Raw genomic sequence first — 19,360 nt, forward strand, 5'->3', positions numbered from 1 at the left:
GTTGGTGAATTCTGAACTTAGCTTGAGTGAAAGAAATCCGGTTTTCAGAGAACCGCTTTTGGCTATTTTAAACATCTGAAGTATTCACATTTTATCTTTTTGGTATAGGACTACTTAAAGACTGTTTTGATTCAAAAGTGAGATATAAAAGGTTTATATCTGTTTATCTAAGACGGTGTGAAATATACATTAGGTATATCAATCGTGCCTTTCCCCCAACATATCCCAGATCTATCTTCTAGGTCAGGGGTAGTCAACCTTTTTATACCCTCCGCCCACTTTTTGTATCTGTGTTAGTAGTAAAATTTTCTAACCGCCCACCGGTTCCACAGTAATGGTGATTTATAAAGTAGGGAAGTCAGTTTACTTTATAAAATTTATAAAGCAGAGTTACAGCAAGTTAAAGCATATAATAATAATTACCCAAGTATTTTATGTCGGATTTTCGCTAAGTTTGGCAGAATAACTCTTTATAAAACAACTTACTATAGTTAAATCTATCTTTTTATTTATACTTTGGTTGCTCCGCTACCACCCACCATGAAAGCTGGAGCGCCCCCTAGTGGGCGGTAGGGACCTGGTTGACTACCACTGCTCTAGGTTAAGGACCCGCTGCCTTCTTTATTTCTATCAGCTGTTCATTCGGATCCATGGACATATACAGCCAGGTCACTTGCTTTCTGTTTTGTCTCTGCAACCCCAGGACCCCGTGTTAATACACCGGGCGATTGGGCTGACATCACTGGTCAACACGGTCCCCTTCAGCCATACTTACTGTCCACCTTTACACCTCCTTTGTCTTGAGTTTCAAAAACTTGCCAGCCGTCTTACTTGGAATAGACAGATGAAAGAAGGACACAGTTAATAAAATGATGTATTTCTTAAAGTTGTAGTGAAATATGTACTTCTTTCAGTACATATTTACTTTATTAACTGGATATTTAGGATTTATAGTCACATGAAGTAATACAAATATCAGTTTTATGTATTTTCTGAATCACTTGTTAAGGAGTATGAATTTCTAGAAGTATATGAATGTAGTTTTTTTTATTTTTCCATAGCATATTATATTGAACTTTTAAAGTAGAAAATCTCTGTGTTCAAGATTATTCATTGTTGGCAAATGTAAAGCCAGAAGCCAGGGCCACCATCACAGCTGCCCGGCCCATGCAGGTTCGCATTGGATTAGGACAGTCGGTAAAGAAACAGCGGAGCCAAGAACTGGTGGGCCATCATCTTTAATCCTAGCTTGCACCCGGCAGGCAATTAAAAAAACACACACTGGGCTCCAAAACCCACTCACATTCAGTGTTCACAAAGCTACTGACTTATCCGAGTTTCCTAGAATCAAAGGTTTCTAGCTCACCAGCCTTATTCACCTCTGTTCCCCATCTCCTTCCTTCTCCCTGCACAAACTGCACAAACTGGCTTCTCACTCAACGCTGCGCCATCTTGGCTGCTTCTCCTGGCCTCCTCCACGTGGCCTTTCTCTGCTCTCTGCTCTCTCCTCTGCTAATCTCAGGAACCAAGAGAGACCAAGCTCCCATTCTGCCTCCACTTTATAGTGTAGAAACCAAAACCTTTAATCCAATATACAAAATCGGGAAGTCTCTAATACAAAGTCACTTATCAGAGACATGATGGGATTGTACCACCCCACATCAAAAAGGGTGGGAAAGGCTTAATCCCAAAACCGAGTCCCAGGCTACAAGGATTCTGCCTGCCCACTGCCTGCCCCCAACACACATTAATATCACCTGGATGACGGCCTCCACGTGGGCAGTGCCATCTTTAACAAAGTGAGCATAATACATTTTATCTGCCCAACAGCAAAGCAGCATTTTTTTCTTCCAGCCAGTTATGAGGGGTAGGGAAGGATAATAGTAAATAAGAAATTTAATTAGGATTGCATAAGAACTCGTAAATGAACCCCCAGCTGTTAACTTTAATCTTTACTATATACACTTTATCAGTGAAAGAAATGATATGATCAGACACTCTGGAATATGTAGAATTTAAAGTCATCGTTTTAAGTTGAAAATAAGAATTAACTATTACAATTCAATATCTGAAGATACTAACATTCAAATAATTATAGCTGTTATAAAGAGGATTATTGTACTTTTAAAGTCATTATGAAGTATTCATTTCTGAAAGTTAATTTCAAAATTAAAAGTAGGTTTAAATAACATTGAACTGGTTACTATTTTTTATTAAAAAGATACTGCAAAGAAGTTGTTTAGATGCAGGTTTAAGAAGACAACTTCTCGTATGACTTCAGAATAGGATTTGTTTGGCTTTAAGTCCTTTTTTGTTTTTTTAATAACTCATAATATATCTGGCCCTTTAAAAAAAATGCTTATAACTTCATAGAGTCAGATAGAGACGCTTACATGCTAATTCAGTGCCTGTTTTTATATAAGCACACCCTGCATAACTCACACCCTACCCGGGAGGGCTGTGCTTCCCTGTCAGTACTGCCTCCACCCAACAGAAGCCAGGCTTTGGTGGTTGTTGTTTTTCTACCGTAGATTAATTTTGCCTGTTTTTGAAGCTTTATACAGTTGGGATCATGCAGTATGAACTCTTTTGTATCTGAGTTATTTTTATCAACACGAGGTCTGAGAGCCACTGCGTGTCCTCTGTGCACGCCCCTGCACTGTCTGTACTCCACTGTAGGATCGTATCACCATTTCTCCCTCCTGTAAATGCATGTTGAACAGTTTTCCAATCTGGGAAAGCCACAAATCAGGCTTCCCTGAACTTCTTTGTATCTTTTGGTGGAAATAAGCCTTCCTTTCCGATAAATACATGCACAGGAATGAAACCACTGAATTGTAGAGCATGTGTATGTCAACTTGAGTACAGTAGAGGCTTGGACTGTTTTTAAGGGTATTTAGGAAATGTCAATCGGTGAGTCTTTTACTAATGATTGATCTTACTGTGGGATGGACTTATTTTTCTTGATTTTTATGTAAACTCTAAAGCTGTTTTTGACAAGTTAGAAAATTTCCACAGTCAACAGTTCAAATGCCCTATTTCCTCTTATTGATCAGTGTCACCCCCATTAAATTTAACATCTAAAAAAAAAATTCCTGCCTGACCTGTGGTGACACAGTGGATAAAGAATCAACCTGAAATGCTGAGGTCACTGGTTTCAGTGTCCTGGGCTTGCCCATCAAGGCACATACGAGACGCAACCAACGAACAACTAAAGTGAAGCAACTATGAGTTCATACTTCTCGTTCCTCCCACCCCTTTAAAATCAATGAACAAAATCTTTTTAAAAATTTCCCAACGCCTGACCTGTGGTGGCACAGTGGATAAAGCGTCGACCTGGAAATGCTGAGGTCGCCGGTTCGAAACCCTGGGCTTTGCCTGGTCAAGGCACATATGGGAGTTGATGCTTCCAGCTCCTCCCCCCTTCTCTCTCTCTGTTTCTCTCTCTCCCTCTCTCTCTCCTCTCTAAAAATGAATAAATAAAATTAAAAAAAATTTTTTTTCCAAAACGTTAAAAAATGTTGCCTGTTCTCTGATTCCATTATAATGTATTTGATTTACGAAACTTTGATTGTAACCCTAGTGAAGAAAGACACAGAAGCCTGTTCCACATACTTATAACCGTGGAACTCTTGGAAATGGGTTTTGAAACTCATTAGACATTTTGTACAATGAAAGTTGTTATTGCATTGTTGAGTTTTTGGACATCTCTATGAATATCTTAATTAATAGATACTATTGAGTTACAAAAAACGTCAACATTTCTGTTGAATGTTTCTTGCCACCTTTATCTGTGTTTGTGTTAATCTTTGGTGATTTACAGTGAAATTATTCATTCTACAACATAAGTACCAGATAAATCTTATATTAATCCTTTCTCTCAGTCTTTAGAGCAGTGTGCTTGTTCAGTACACAGATAATGTGAGCTACATGTTACTTCAAAAATTAATAAAATATTTAACTCAATATCTGCAAAATACTTCATTACATAATCAATAGGAAAATGTGTTGTTTTTCACTCCTTTTCAGTCTAAGTCTCTGAAATTCGTGTGTATTTTCACTTAGAGCACATCTCAGTTCATACTAGTCACCTCCGATGTGTCTAGTGGCTGCTGTCTGGCAGCACCACTATAGGGTGACATCTTAGGTTGTTTAAAGACTATTTTTTAGTCACGTTTATATCTAGTTAAAATTATCCTTAAGAATCCAATGAAAAGATTCCATATTGTATGCTAACATTACATCTTTTAGTAGGTTTTATTCAGCTGGGGTTTTTTTAATTTAATTTTTGGAATAAACAACATTTTCTTTGGTTGAACACCAGATAAGCCAGTTTAACCAGTGGTTAAGGGTGCAGGTTGTTTGAAAAATACATACCTTTAAACTGTAAAGTCAAAATCTGTACCCACGGAATCACGTCTTTCATTGTATTCTGGAGGTCATGTGCTGGGTAGAATATGACCCTTTCGATTTGTTTCTTTTTTCCTTTTTTTAAAAGCATGCCTGATTTTATTTGACTGCGATAAACCATATGATGTAACTGGTCTCTCTTCTGAATAAAATGGGGGCAGTTACACAAAAATGGTTAAATGTATACATGTCGATGTATTGATACATATGACTTTTCATTAATTAGGATATTTAAAGGTTACGTAGATGTTTAGAGTTAAAATGTTTTCGTATGTAGGCCCTGGCCGGTTGGCTCAGTGGTTGAGCGTCGGCCTGGCGTGGGGGGGACCCCGGTTCGATTCCCGGCCAGGGCACACAGGAGAAGCACCCATCTGCTTCTCCACCCCCGCCCCCCCTCCCTCCTCTCTGTCTCTCTCTTCCCCTCCCACAGCCAAGGCTCCATTGGAGCAAAGATGGCCCGGGCACTGGGGATGGCTCCTTGGCCTCTGCCCCAGGCGCTAGAGTGGCTCTGGTCGCGGCAGAGCGACGCCCTGGAGGGGCAGAGCATCGCCCCCTGGTGGGCAGAGCTTTGCCCCTGGTGGGCGTGCCGGGTGGATCCCGGTCGGGCGCATGCGGGAGTCTGTCTGACTGTCTCTCCCCGTTTCCAGCTTCAGAAAAATACACACACACACACACAAAGAAAATGTTTTCGTATGTATATATTTGCCGTGTAGGATAACTCAAGAATGGTAAGATGTCTTATATGAACCTGAGTCCAGTTGCTACCAGATTGTTCTGCTGTAAGTTTTTTGGTACTCAGAATTCGGGATGCAGACAAGGGACTACTCACTGACCTGTGCAACGGTCACCTGTGGAGCGGTCATGAGGGGTCCAGGTAGCGTTAGCTGTGATTTGGGGTTCCAGATCAGAGGTAGCTGTTTTACAGCCCTACCCACCAACACATTTTTTACGCTATTAACTCTTCTCTTTAAATGAAGTCGGCTATACTTTTTGACATGCATTCTGATAGTACAACTCACTGGCTCTTTAAAAAACAAACAAAATCATTCCTCTGCTTAAAAGGCTTCATCTCAGTTGCAGTGAAACTGAAGTCCTTGTATTAGCAAACAACTCATCTTCTCACGGAGGCCGGCCTGGTGGGCGCTCCACTCGGAGTGGAAGCCTCCCTCCTTCCTCTCTCCTCTCCTTTCCCACAGTACTTACCACCTTTCAACCTACTATGAAATTCATTTTTTTTAAAATTAGTTGGTTATCACCTGACTAGGCAGTGGTGCAGTGGATAGAGCATGGGCCTAGGACACAGAGGACCCAGGTTCAAAACCCTGAGGTTGCTGATTTGAGCATGGGGTCATAGACAGGACCCCATGGTTTCTGGCTTGAAGCCCAAGGTCGCTGGGCTTGAGCAAGGGGTCACTCAGTCTGTTGTGCCCCCTGGTCAAGGCACATATGAGAAAGCAATCAGTGAACAACTAAGGTGCCCCAACGAAGAATTGATGCTTCTCATCTCTCTCCCTTCCTGTTTGTCTGTCCCTGTCTCTCTCTGTGTGTGTCTCTCTCTCACTAAAAAAAAGTAGATTAGTTGCTTACCAGAAGTTTTCCACCTCTAAAGTGAAAGCTCCCTGAGGAAAGGAATAGTTCTCTATTGTGTTATTCTCACGTGAAAGAACCCAGAATAATGCTGGGCATTGGGCGTTGACCAATGCAGCCACTGCAGAAAACAGCATTCCGGTTGCACAAAAAAATTAAAAATAGAAGTAAGACATGGAAGTAACCCCATGTTCATCAGCCTATGCCAGAATAAAGAAAATGTGGTATTAGCAGACAGTGCAATCCTATTCAGCCTCACAAAGAAGGAAATCCTGTCATTTGTGACAACGTGGGTGACCCTAGAGGACATTACCCTAAGCGGAATAAGCCAAACACCAAAGAACAAATACTACGTGATCAGCTTATATGAGGAATCTAGAATAGTCCCACCCACAGAAGCAGAGTAGAATGGTGGTAGGGGAAGAAGGAAACAGGAAGTTCATCCGAAGGCACAGACTTTTAATTATGCAAGATGAATAGAGATCACCTGTACAATGTAATGCGTGGAGTTAACACTGCTGTATTCTAACCTTAAGAACTTGCTCAGAGGTAGATCTTACGTTGTGCTCTTACCACACAAACAATAAAGAGGAAGGGAGGAAGTTTTGGAAGGTGATGGGTATATTTATGGCGTTAACTGCGGCAATGGTTTCATAAGTGTATACTTATCTCCAAATTAATCAGGTTGTAAATAAATTTGTACAGCTTTTTGTATATTACTTATACCTTAATAAAGTAGTTTTTTAAAAATGTTAGTAATTTAGACGGAGCTTGTATTTATTGACTAAATATTTATTGAGTGCATGGACAAGATGAACTTTTTTTTACACTCCTGAAAATTTGGCTTTGTGGATTTTCTGGGATAAGGTTAAAGCAGGAGAAATAAAAATCTTCAGCTATATGTATAACATTTTGACAATTTGAATTAGTTGAAAGTACTTGATTCATCAAACTGATATATATATTCCTAAGGAAAGTATGTAGTATGGAGATACAAGGTTTTCAAAAACTAGGGTTTTTATTCTGGTCAGGGAATTTATCTTTCAGTGATACATATGTGTGTTTTTCCATTTCAGTCATAAAATGATGTTGGTTGTCAGGCTGAGAAGTACATTTACAAGTTATTTTATTTGTTCCTGTAAAATAGGGAGGCATACATTGTATTTAGGTGTCTTAAACAGTATGGATCAGGTAGACCTTGATAATTTTTAAGAACTAATTTCTATATAGTAGAATGTAGTTGTCATTCATTTTATACAGCTATTTTCAAATTTTAGTTTTTAATGTTTTATTTTTAGGTCACCTGCAATAAATATTTTAAAAATAGGGCAAAAATTTAATCAAAGACTTATATGTATATTAAGAAATGGCATTTGCTACCTCAGAATACATTCAAAGGAGATACTGTGTTTATTCCATTATAGAATATAAGTTTATGAAATTATTTAAGCAAAGAGTTTTTTGCAAGTTTCTTTGCAAGTTTTGGTTTTACATTATGCCTTTACATATACAACACATGATGGAAGACACCATATAGATGACTATTTCAATCATCATTTTCATTAGAACAGGAATAATTGGGTTTGGGTTTATTTTTTTCTCTTTCCTTTGTCAGCTCACAGATTCACTGCCATCTTCCAAATTCAAGCTTTATTACTCCGTGATTGTTAGAACAGTTCCTGCAGGAGCTTTCTAACTGATCTTTTGCCTTTTAGTTTTTATTATGCAACATATTTTCCACTCTGTAGTGCAGTAAGCTTTCTGCAGGAAGGATCATTCCTTTGAACAAAGACCTTTGCCCCCAAGATAAAGGCTAAGCCCTGTGTCCATCTGGCCCCTGCTTCTCCCAGCCTTTGCCTCATCCTTAAACATGTAAATTACACATTTCTTATGTTGCCATTTGGTTTGTGCCATCTTTATCTCCGCTGTCTTGTGACCCCCGCCAGTTCTTCTTTTATCCAAACGTCACCCACCCTGTGATTTGTACGATCACCCGAGAGAAGGGAACATATGCCCTCCTCCATGTTTTCTTAGTAGTTGATGAGTTCCATTCACACTGCATTTCTTTTATTTATCTTTTCAGCAAGATTGTAAACTTCTAAAGGGAAATTTATCTTTTACAAATTTGTGATTTACAAAGCACCCAGCTTGATGCCTTACATGTACCAGAGTGATAAAATGTTGATGAAACAACTCCAGGGTAAATCCTGGAGCTTTAGAAACAATAAATAAAAATGGATAAAAATTCATCCCCTTACACGCTGCACAAGTTATTTAAACTTACTTTGCAACAGTTTTTGCATGTGCTTTGTGGGAAAATGGAATGATAGTCTGTATGTTAGAAACTTGCAGGTTTCCAAAGTGTAACACAAGTATTTGTTACAGGGCCCGAACTGTATTTTGTTGACTAGGTAAATTTCTTTGTCTTAATGTAAAATATGTAGAATGTTGTTTCAGTGTTTCTTACCTGAATAATCGCAAGATTGATTTAATATGTAATTTGTTCTAAGTTTCTTTATTTTTCATCTGACACAAGAAAGATAGTAGAGAGGCCTTTGGTGAGAGTCATAAATTACCTATTTGGACTGCCACAATTTAAAAGATGAATTTAAAAGTTTTGTTAATTTTTAAAAAATTGATCTGTAATTCTTCATACTAAATTACATTAGGGTAAAATAAATTTTTTGAATAGTATCATTTTACAGATTTCCCTAAATTTCTTTAGGCTGACCCTAACTCTATAAATTCTATTTCCTGGGAGTATTTAAGTAGTGTACCTGGCCAGTGGAGAGTCTAAAATGAGACTGAATTTCGGATGATGAAAATATCAGGAATAGGAGAAATTTTTGATGCTCAGAGGTATTATTTTCCTTCAAAAAAAAAAAAAATTCTGGGTCGTAACTGTAAATAAGTTCAAAGAAAGAGCTAGCTTGAGGCTCAGGGAGGAAAGGAGTTTCCTAAATCCAGCCTCTTAACCCATCAATAACGTCATCTCAGGTACAGTAGACCCTGGATGCGAGCCTGTATGGTCTTTGTGTTCAAATGCTCAGATTGGGGTGATAAAGTGTGGCTAGAGACAGACTTCCTAGGGTGTGGTTTCTAAGTCTCCCTTATAACAAAATAACGTGTGCAATTTGGATAACAATGCTCCTCTGGCAATGGAACAGGTTACCCTACATAGCCCCCCACTCCCCACACCCCCCCCTACCCCAGATATATTTAGGCAGTCAGTAAACAGAGCCCTTAAGCTATTACCTTGGTTGTAACGTTTAGCCTTTTTTTTATTTATATAACAGCAATTTAAAAGTTAATCCTTTGGGTTTATTTTTATATTAACAGACTAAAATTCTGAAAGGAAGTCTAAGTGTTTCTTCTAACAGAAATGAACATAACCTGCCAGAGAATGTTGTTCAAGTTATTTTGACAAGGGTATTAAAAATATGTCTGTGGCAGTTATATTAATATTGAATTCATGCTAAATTTGCCATTTTCATAGGAATTTCAGAAAATAAGAAATGAATAATACTTTTATTTTATTTTAATGCTCTCAGGAGTTTCTGCTGAGCGTGAAAAATATCATCGCAGTGCTTGTTGGAAAAGCAGATACAGTTTACACTTAGTCGGGTGACCACAGAACACTATTTTCGGAACTTTTTAGTCTTTCACAGTAGTATAACCACTCTCCACCTTGGTTACTTGAATGTGAAATGGGTTATCATGCTGGCTTTTATTAATAGTGAAATTGTTTGAAATGAATGAAAACTTTTAAGGCCTAGCATTTAGATTTGTTTCTGGTAGGTTTATTACATGAACACCAGTCATTTATGTGTTAGGCTTAGATTTTAAATGAAAACATTTATTAGGAATAAAGAAAGCAGAAGTAGTTGTTTTGTTTCTTTGTTTTATAAAAAAAAAAATTTTAACCCAAAGGCTATATTTCTCTTTTACCTCTTGTGTAGTTACCAAGATTAACCATCACCACAGCCATCGTTGAATACAGTGGGATATAAAATGCTGGCCTTAGAATCATAAGGTTTATATTAGAGTTGTAGTTTACTGCAGTGTTCCAAATTACTTAACCTGGGCCTCAGGTTCCCGATCTATAAACGTGAGGATACTAACTACATTACAGGAATAGTACGCAAAGTGAACGAGGAAATAAAATTGGCTGTTACTAGTGGAACGTTGTAGCAAGATAATGTGTTAATGACAATGTTATTAATTCTATATTCTTCAAAAGAAATAAAATAGGTTTTTGGATGACCACTGTTTTCCCCAGTCACACATTTTGCACTTTTCTTTCTTTTCTCTACTTCTTTTTAAGGATTTTCACAAAGCCTGGTGTATGCCTTTGAACTTCTTTCAAGTTTGAATCAGTTAACATCTGCCACCTACTGACCCAATTCTCTCTCTTTCCTCCAACTCTTCTCTCTTCCTACAAACGTGCTTGTTTTTGTTGGGCGATTCAACTGGCCTTCATTAGATTTTTTTCAAAGATCTATATTAATACAGTTTTAGAAACAGCAGCTTCTAAATGCTTTCGCATTATAAAGCAAGGTGCATAAGAGCCAATAATAATAATATAATAATATCTTTTTTTTTTTTCTCCTGGAGAGAACAGTTTTCAGAGAAAACGAATAACAAAACCCTACCTGGACTTCCTTTTTTTTTTTTTTTCTTACATTGAATAGCAGTTATAGGTTTTTAAAGTGAGTTCTTCCTACATATCCAGGTTAAAAATGTTCTCAATATAAAGTTTGTGAAGTGACTCACCACATATGCAAGTACTTCAAAATATAGTATGCCCTTAACTACCATTTGAATTTTTATAGGTTTGTAGTTTCGCTGACTGCGAGAAAAGAAAAGGCCTTCTGCCAGTTCTTACTGGGTCAAGGTTTATTTTAAAGTATCAACCTTTCCTCAGCTTTTTGATAGTTCCAAAAGTCCTAGAGATTTTCCTGCTAAAAAGGTTTAATAGACTTTATTCTAGTAAGGGACATTTAGGGTGCTTATGCCATTAGTAACAAAAGCAATGTAGCTTGGTGAATTTGTTAACAGATACTGCCATGACAAGACTACCCCAGAGTTGTATTTTTTTTTTCTTCTTTTCCAAGTGAGAGGAGAGGAAATAGAGAGACGGACTCCTGCATGTGCCTTGACTGGGATCCACCTGGCATCCCCCACCTGGGGCCGATTCTCTGCCCATCTGGGGCCGTGCTCACAAGCGAGCTATTTTTACTACCTCAGACAGTCTGCGCTGAGCCATCCTCAGTGCCCCACCGATGTGCTTGAACCAGTCGAGCCATGCCTGTGAGAGGGGAAGAGAGAGGAAGGGAGAGGAAGGAAGAGGGAGGAAGAGGGGTGGAGAAGCAGATGGTCCGAGTCAAACTTGGGTCATCCACATGCAGGCTGACACTCTACCACTGAGCCAACTGGCCAGGGCTTAGAGTTGTATTTTTATTTAAAGAGGCCAGTGGAGGCATCAAGGACTGGTAATTATGTTTGTGTCTCCAGCCTGGCTCTAGGTACAGTGGAGTTGAGCAGTGATTTGAAAACAGACTGTTAGTCTTACACGAAATGATCAGGAGACAGGTTGCTCAAGTCAACTGGTCTGACACTAGGGAGGTTTTGTTAGGTAGCGGTTTATGGAATGCATTAAGGAAGCAAAATGATCTGATTTTGAATCCAGGTCCACCCTGTTACGTGTTGTACAACTTTGGGCATGTCGCACCACCTTAGTTTCTTCTGTATAGCATCTATTTTCTAGGTAATGGTTAAGTGAGAGAGAATTTGTGACTTAGCACTATTGTCAATAACTGGTATTGACTTGCTATCTGGTTAATAAAAGTTAACCATAATAGCTGGGAATTAACCCACCAAATAGTTGTTTTATAAATTTGCATTCCATGTTGACAGTCATTAAAAATGTAGAAATACGTTTGAAGTTTCTTAAAAATCTTTAGGAAACCACATTCGGGTCAAAGCAGTGTTTACAGGTAAATTGATTGAACCTGACAAGGATTGAGACACTGGTTTTGAGCAGATGTGAATCCCAGCTGTGCCACTTATTACGGATTGTTGTCTTTAAGCTAATTATCTTACCTCCTAAGGCTCAGTGTTCTCATCTGTAAAATGGGGATACTTGAGGGAAATATAGTTCTGGGTTGTTGTTTTTTTAATGTAATGGTTAATGTTAGAATTTGGGGATTAAATTCTTTTTTCATTTGTATACTTATGTATTTGACTTACATTAAGATAAAAATACTAAAATATTTTGAATCTCTTCAAAACAGCACTAACCATATATTTTGTAAAAATAGATGTTTACATTGAATCTGCTATGGTTTGAATGTGTCCCCGCAAAATGCATCTATTGATATCCTAACCCCCAAGAGATGGTTTAGGAGGTGAGCTCCACCTTCATGGATGGCAGTGGTGCCCTTCTTTAAAAAGGCCTGAGAGAGGGTCTCTTTCCCCTTCTGCCACATGAGGTATAGCAAAAAGCCAGGTTCTCGCTGGGCACAGTGTCTGTCTGCACCTTGAACTTGGCCTTCAGTCTCCAGAACTCTGAGAAATAGATTTCTGTTGCTTATAAGCCACACCGTCCATGGTATTCTGTTACAGCAGCCCGAATGGACTAAGACCACATGTGTTTTATGGTCATTTCACGTCTCTGTACCCTTTTTTTTTTTTAATTTATTGATACGTTTTAGACAGAGAGAAAAACATTGATCTGTTGCTCCACTCATTCTTGCATCCAGTGGTTGACTCTTGTATGTGCCCCGCCCGAGGATCAAACCTGGAACCCGGTGCATCAGAAGGACTCTCCCAACGACGGAGCCCCCCTGGCCAGGGCCATGTCTCTGTTCTTTCCATCTGGTTTTGATTCCTGCACCTGCTCTCCCTCCCGCTTCACGTCCTGCTCCTAGGGTGAGCCAGACAGAAGCCGGGACGACGGGAGCAGGCAAACTCTTAGCTGAGGTCTGTAGATCAGATTTAAATTTATTCACGACCAGTTTTTGAAGTTTTACCAACAGAGTAATTTTTTATCACTTTTGTTCAGTGTTGTAGAATAGGGTGAGAGAATTTGAAAGGAAATCTCTACTTTTTTTTTTTTTAGCCCTTTCAGTTAATTTTTTTCCAGAGCCATAATTTAACCCATAACTTTTCAAAATGACAGCTAGGAAGAGATCAGTAATTAAATGGCTGTCGTATGGTAGAGGTATTATATTAAGTACAGAGTCAGGTTTATCCTATATAAAGTTAGCTTTTAGTATCTTCTATTCTAAGCCCCTGATGTGCAGAGTAAGTCATTTAAAGGCACAGGGATTTTACATTTATGGGAATTTTCTGAGTCTGTGAGATTCTTATGAGGAGGCAGTGCAGTTTGTTGGTTGTTACGCTGAGAAGTTGACAAGTTTTCGTTTAGGATGGTTCTAGTTTTGGCTTTATTACTGATGAGTGGTTTGGCTTTGAGTTACTCAAAACCTAATGACTCTTAGCCTTTGACTCAAACCATCACTGACCCACAACCCTCCTTCCCTTCTAGTCTAGAAGTACCTCAAGGATAAAGGGGAGCATCTCTGATTAGTGAGGTGTCCCCCAGTGGCCTTCTCGTGTGTGCACACACACAAAGGAAGCATAATTATATATGTTTACATCATCGTGCCCTGATTTTATTTGGCCTCGAAGCTTCCCCACTCGCTCCTGACCTTTCTCCCTCTTCCCTCCTTCCCTCCCTCCCTTCCTCCTTCCCTCCCTTCCTCCGTTCCTTCCTTCCTCCCTTCTTTCCTTTCTCCCTCCCTCCCTATTACTTCTGCAAAACCTGTGTAGGCATATAGTATGTTAGAGCAAAATTTTACTATTTAAATTATTTTAACTATTTTAGCTATTTTGGGCTGCTTTAGCTTTGATCATATTTTTATTTCAATTCTTAATTAAGAACAAACACACTGTTTATACAACTCTTCCTATATGCCTATTTTATTGGCATATGACATGTTCGTTCTCCAGGCTAGCAGTGTAGAAGGGGGAGGCACCTGAAATCCATCTTCATTTTAGCTTGACAGATAAATAAATCATGGAAGACCTTACCAGACTAGCTGAAATAATGGAGGGCCCATCAGTATTTAAGGGATATGGTCCATGTCACTCAACAGGAAGTTTCCTGTGATGTGAGGAGGAACACACATGGGTCCTTTTCCCGCGTCTGCTCGGGTCTTCAGTGTTTGGCGGTGCCACTCTTCGTGGTCGCAGCATGGCCGTGTCTCCACGCTAGTTTTACTTTCAATAAGAAAAGATTTCTCGTCAACTTCACTGGCCATAATTGTATCGTACGCCAGTGCCTAAAGCCACTGGCAGAGTGAACATCGCCTGTCCTTGCGGCTGGCCCCAGGCAGGCTTCACCTGCCCAGGGGCGGAGGGTGAGCCCTCTGCCCGCACGTGGGCACGCGGGCACGGTGCGCTTGCGAGCGGGCAGGCAGCCGCGGTGTCTGGCGCACAGGGAAGGCCTCAGCTCTGTTTGATTCTGCAGTTTTATTTTTTTCATGAGATCACAACATGCAGGCAGTCGTGCCATGACTTGCAGTCACTGGGTGTTTTTTGAGTGCTTACTGGAATTCCGCTGCTCTTCCTGAGGATAGAGCAGTGAACCAACAGGAAAAACTGTTGCCCCACGGAACTGACTTTTTATTGGTGACTAGACCGACAGGCTAAAGCGATTCAGTGTCATTGTATCTGAAGACGAGTGTAAGTCAAGTTTGAATCGGAGACAGGAGCACGGACGGTGGAGGGCGGGGATAGCATGAACTTTTAGATTCTGTCCCGGGGAGGGGTCTCACTGAGATGACCTGAGTCCAGGCTGAGGGAGGGATGCACCTGTTGGGGGGTGGGGCAGCGTATTCCAGTCCGAGTCCCTGCAGGTGGAGTGGGGCAACGCGGGACAGTCACAGGAAGTGAGGTAGCTTCCGAGAGGCGGTAGCTGCGGGGCGGTTTTGAGCAGCCAAGTGACCCAGTATGATATTGTTAACTGCATCACATGGGCATTGTTTGTGTTCAGTAGACCCAAGGGCGTCAGGAATGGAAGGGAACCAGTCGGGCGCTGTTGTAGTAATCCAGGAGAGGTGACGGTGACTTGGAGGAGAGCATTGGGAAGTGGTTGGATTCTGGGGGTTTCCAAGGCACAGCCCACAGCGTTTGCCGATGAGTCAGATGTGGACTAAGGGCAGGAAAAGAGGCATGTAGGATGGCAGCCAGGTTTGGGTCTGAACAGTTAGAAGAATAGAGTTGATATTATCTGAGATTAGGGAGAACAGGGGCTGGATTTAACATGTCAGCTAATTGGCGTGTTAAGTTTGAGATGTCAGTAAATAATTGGATATATACCGTATTTCCCCATGTACAAGACGCACCCTTTTTTGAAAAATTTGGGGTCTAAAAACTGGGTGCGTCTTATACAGTGGTGTGGTATTTCCAATGCCATAGATGGGACTGAGGACGAGGCATCTATGAAGAGAGTGATGTGTCATCAGACACAGATGAGGACAAGCTAATCTATGGGAGTTTTGACAGTGATGAGGAGTTGTATGATTTTATGATGAATAAAACTTGAGTTCAATAACTTTATGTAATACTTTTTTTTAAATTTGGGGCCCTAAAATTAAGGTGCTTGTTTTACATGGGAGCGTCTTATACATGGGAACGTTTTATACATGGGGGATACAGTAAGTCTTTCTTGAGGACGGTTCAATATATATATTTTTTAAAGGATGAGATTTGCTATTAATAAGAAATGGCTTTTAAAAGAATGAAAAGTCAACAATAAGGAGAAAACAGGAAGTAGAGAAATAAAGTATTAAATGGGGAGGGATACTTTATGTTCCATTGAAGAAATACTGGGCAACACTGGAAATAATTTTTAAATAGAGTACTCACAGAAGCAGTTATACACTGAGCATTTATTTAGTGTCTCCTATATACTACTGTTAAAAATTAAATATGCTTTGAATCAATGACTCATTTTTGAAGCCCCAAGCCATGTTCAAAATATACATATAAAAGAAATACATTATGAGGAGCATTTTAGTTTATGTCCAGTTTCCTCTATGACACAGTGCAATGATCTTTCTAAAGGACCTGGTGACAACTATGTTATATTCCTCACCCCAACTTCCTCAGTATTGCAGCCTGTAGTTAATGCCCTGGTATATCAGATAGTGGCAATCCAAGCCAAGAGAAAGAATCCCGACAACATAGCTGATGTGAGATACATGTAAGTATATGGCTTCCCTTTCGAAGAGGAATTAGTCCATGATATCCTTGAATCAAGTTATCATACTTGTTTGCGTTTGACAAAAATGCAACACCTAGCTAAGATTTTCAATCTGTGTGCAGCACATAAATTCTGAGAACATGTTATACCTTTTACATTATAGACACTCAAGTATTTAGATGGAAAATTTGATTTAGAACTTTATTAACATTTCTAACTTTTTAGAACTGTTCAAGTATTATGCTGCATAAAGTAGGTATTGCTTAATAATACGTGCCCTACCTATAATGCAGTTGTTGAGAAAAATGAATCATAATTGTTTTGTCAAACAAAAGTATTATAAAATACATATAAAGAATTATTTATTGATAAATTTTGCTCTTTAAAATGGATTAAGCTTTTCATATACTTTTGGCCAGTCATGGTGAATATATGACCGATGGTATGTATGACCAATGATGGGTAAGGTTTATATTTAAAGGGGAAATACTATTTGTTCAGAACCTGAGTATATTGAATTACTTAATTTTGTCTGTTTCTCGTGTTAGGTTAATTTTTGTGAAATGATCATCTACGATGTGTTCTGCAGATTTGCAGTAATTATGCTAGTTTTATTTGAGACCATGTTAGTAGTTGATATGAATTAGCCTCATTCTTTGATTAACAAAGCTGTATGTTTTTATCTATAAGTCTGCTTTCAAGTTCTTTGGGGTGTATTTCTTTATATATTCCTTTGTCTTTATTTTTAAAAAAGCTGAGTTAGGGAAATTTGTTGCTTAGCAATTTACATTGTTGTTTAGTAATATTACATTGCATGAATTTATTCTATTGATGCACACCTGCATTATTGTTGGGTGTTTTTTGTTTGCTTATTTGGGTTTTGATATATCTATATTGACGTATCGGTACAGATACCTGTGTGTGCGCGCACGTGTGTGTATAGCTATTTTATATACAGGGTGTGGCAAAAATAGGTTTACAGTTGTCCATATGGAAAACAATACAGTAATTAATAAATAATAATACAAAAATAAACTTTTGCATACTCACATCTGTAAGCCCGCTTTTGCCCCATCTTGTATGTGTACATAACAGACATTGCTAATGTTAATGTTCTGGTACGCATGTGCAGGACTGCAGGATGTCTACCCGAGTAGATGGGAAGAAAATGTTCAGTTAGTTATACAAGCTAATGCCAAGTCTTATCCAAAGTCATTGCATGATTTTTCACTGCACTAGTAATGTATCAGAAGCTCACATTGAGACATATCATCAACAAAATTTGGAAATGTCAGGATTCTTAAGTTTTTCTTATATACTGGCTACCAATTGGCATCTGATTGTGGTCTTAATTTGTTTTTCTATAATTGTTAATGAGATTGAACATCTTTTTTATGAACTTTTCATGTGATTAGTCATCATTGGTATTTTTCTTTCAACAAAATGCTTGTTTATGTCTTCTGTTCATTATATACCTAAAACTGTGCATTAAATGAATTTGGTCTTTATGTTTTTAAGTTTTTAAATAATAACACACAGAAAAGTTGCAAGCACAATGAAGAGGGATTTTTCCCCCGAAGATTTAATTTGATACCCCATCAACCCCTGAATAAATGAGTTTATATTTCCGGCAAACAAGGACATTGTCCCATAAACCACAATGAATCCATCGAAATCAGGAAATTAACATTGATGTATTACTACCGTCTAATCTTCAGATCTCGTTTGATTTTCACAAGTCATCCCAATAATGTCCTTTATAGCAAAGTGGTCCCGTTGAGAACCTCGCCTTGCGTTTAGTCGTCAGCCTCCTTCCAGTCGCCTCGATACGGGACGGTTCTTCAGGCTTTGACTTTGAAGACCTTGACACTTTCCAGTACTAAGGAGGCCAGTTCTTTGTATTGATAGAATGTCTCCTCCCCTAGGATTGTCTGGCTGTTCCCTAATGATCAGGGGCAGGTTACGCATATCACCTGTTAGACCAGGGGTCCCCAAACTACGGCCCGCGGGCCACATGCGGCCCCCTGAGGCCATTTATCCGGCCCCCGCCGCACTTCCAGAAGGGGTACCTCTTTCATTGGTGGTCAGTGAGAGGAGCATAGTTCCCATTGAAATACTGGTCAGTTTGTTGATTTAAATTTACTTGTTCTTTATGTTAAATATTGTATTTGTTCCCGTTTTGTTTTTTTACTTTAAAATAAGATATGTGCAGTGTGCATAGGGATTTGTTCATAGTTTTTTTTTATAGTCCGGCCCTCCAACGGTCTGAGGGACAGTGAACTGGCCCCCTGTGTAAAAAGTTTGGGGACCCCTGTGTTAGACTGTGCCTTCTCTTCATATCTCGTCAGGTGGCACATGTTCATTTTGACCCATTAGTGCTCCTGTTCCCTTGGATTACTGAAGGTGGTGTCTGCCACATTTCTCTTCTGTGAAATTACTCATTTCCCCTCTGTATTTAATAATTATTTTCTGAGGTACTTTGAAGTGGTGTCAATACCCTCTTCCTGATCAGACTTGGATTTCATAGATCAATTTCTGTGTATCGGTATGAGTTCATGAGTCTGTGGTGACCCGTCATCGGTCGTGACTCATTTTGAGGCTCAACCTGGCCTGATTTAGCCAGCGGGATCCTTTCAAGTCGGCTGCTGTGTTCTTTTGATCTGTCATTCATCCGCCATACTGCTACCTCCGATTTCATTGCCATACTATAGAGTTAATTCACATTTCCTCCCTTTTTTGTACCTCCTTCTCTAACTGTAAGAAACCTGCCTACCATTAACCTCACTTTTATCCTTATTTGATTAGTCTCACTGCATGTAATCAATCTGTCATAGCTATTACACGCCTTCCTCCCCCTACAAATTCTATTTGAGTTTCACAACCCCTTCATGTGGAAGCCCTTCTCACCCTGCTTGGACAGCAGGGTGCACTTTTTTATGGGCCCCCTGCGCCCCCTGCTCAGGCACTGACACCCGTTGTTGGACTGCTGCTGTGCGAAGCCCTGCTCGACCCAAGTCACCCTGCCAGAGCTTGGGCGCTGACTCCCTCCCCACACTGTTCCCTCCACCTCACCGCAGACAGCGCCTCCTTCTG

At 39.5% G+C, this 19,360-nt stretch overlaps 1 protein-coding gene across 4 annotated transcripts in view; it reads left to right on the forward strand.

The window, feature by feature from the left end:
• NRIP1 (nuclear receptor interacting protein 1) overlaps positions 1–19,360 on the forward strand; it is a 96,051-nt gene that overhangs the window by 22,318 nt on the left and 54,373 nt on the right. The window lies entirely within an intron of this gene.

Source organism: Saccopteryx leptura, chromosome 8 (assembly GCF_036850995.1).
Source record: "Saccopteryx leptura isolate mSacLep1 chromosome 8, mSacLep1_pri_phased_curated, whole genome shotgun sequence".
Lineage (NCBI taxonomy): Eukaryota > Metazoa > Chordata > Mammalia > Chiroptera > Emballonuridae > Saccopteryx > Saccopteryx leptura.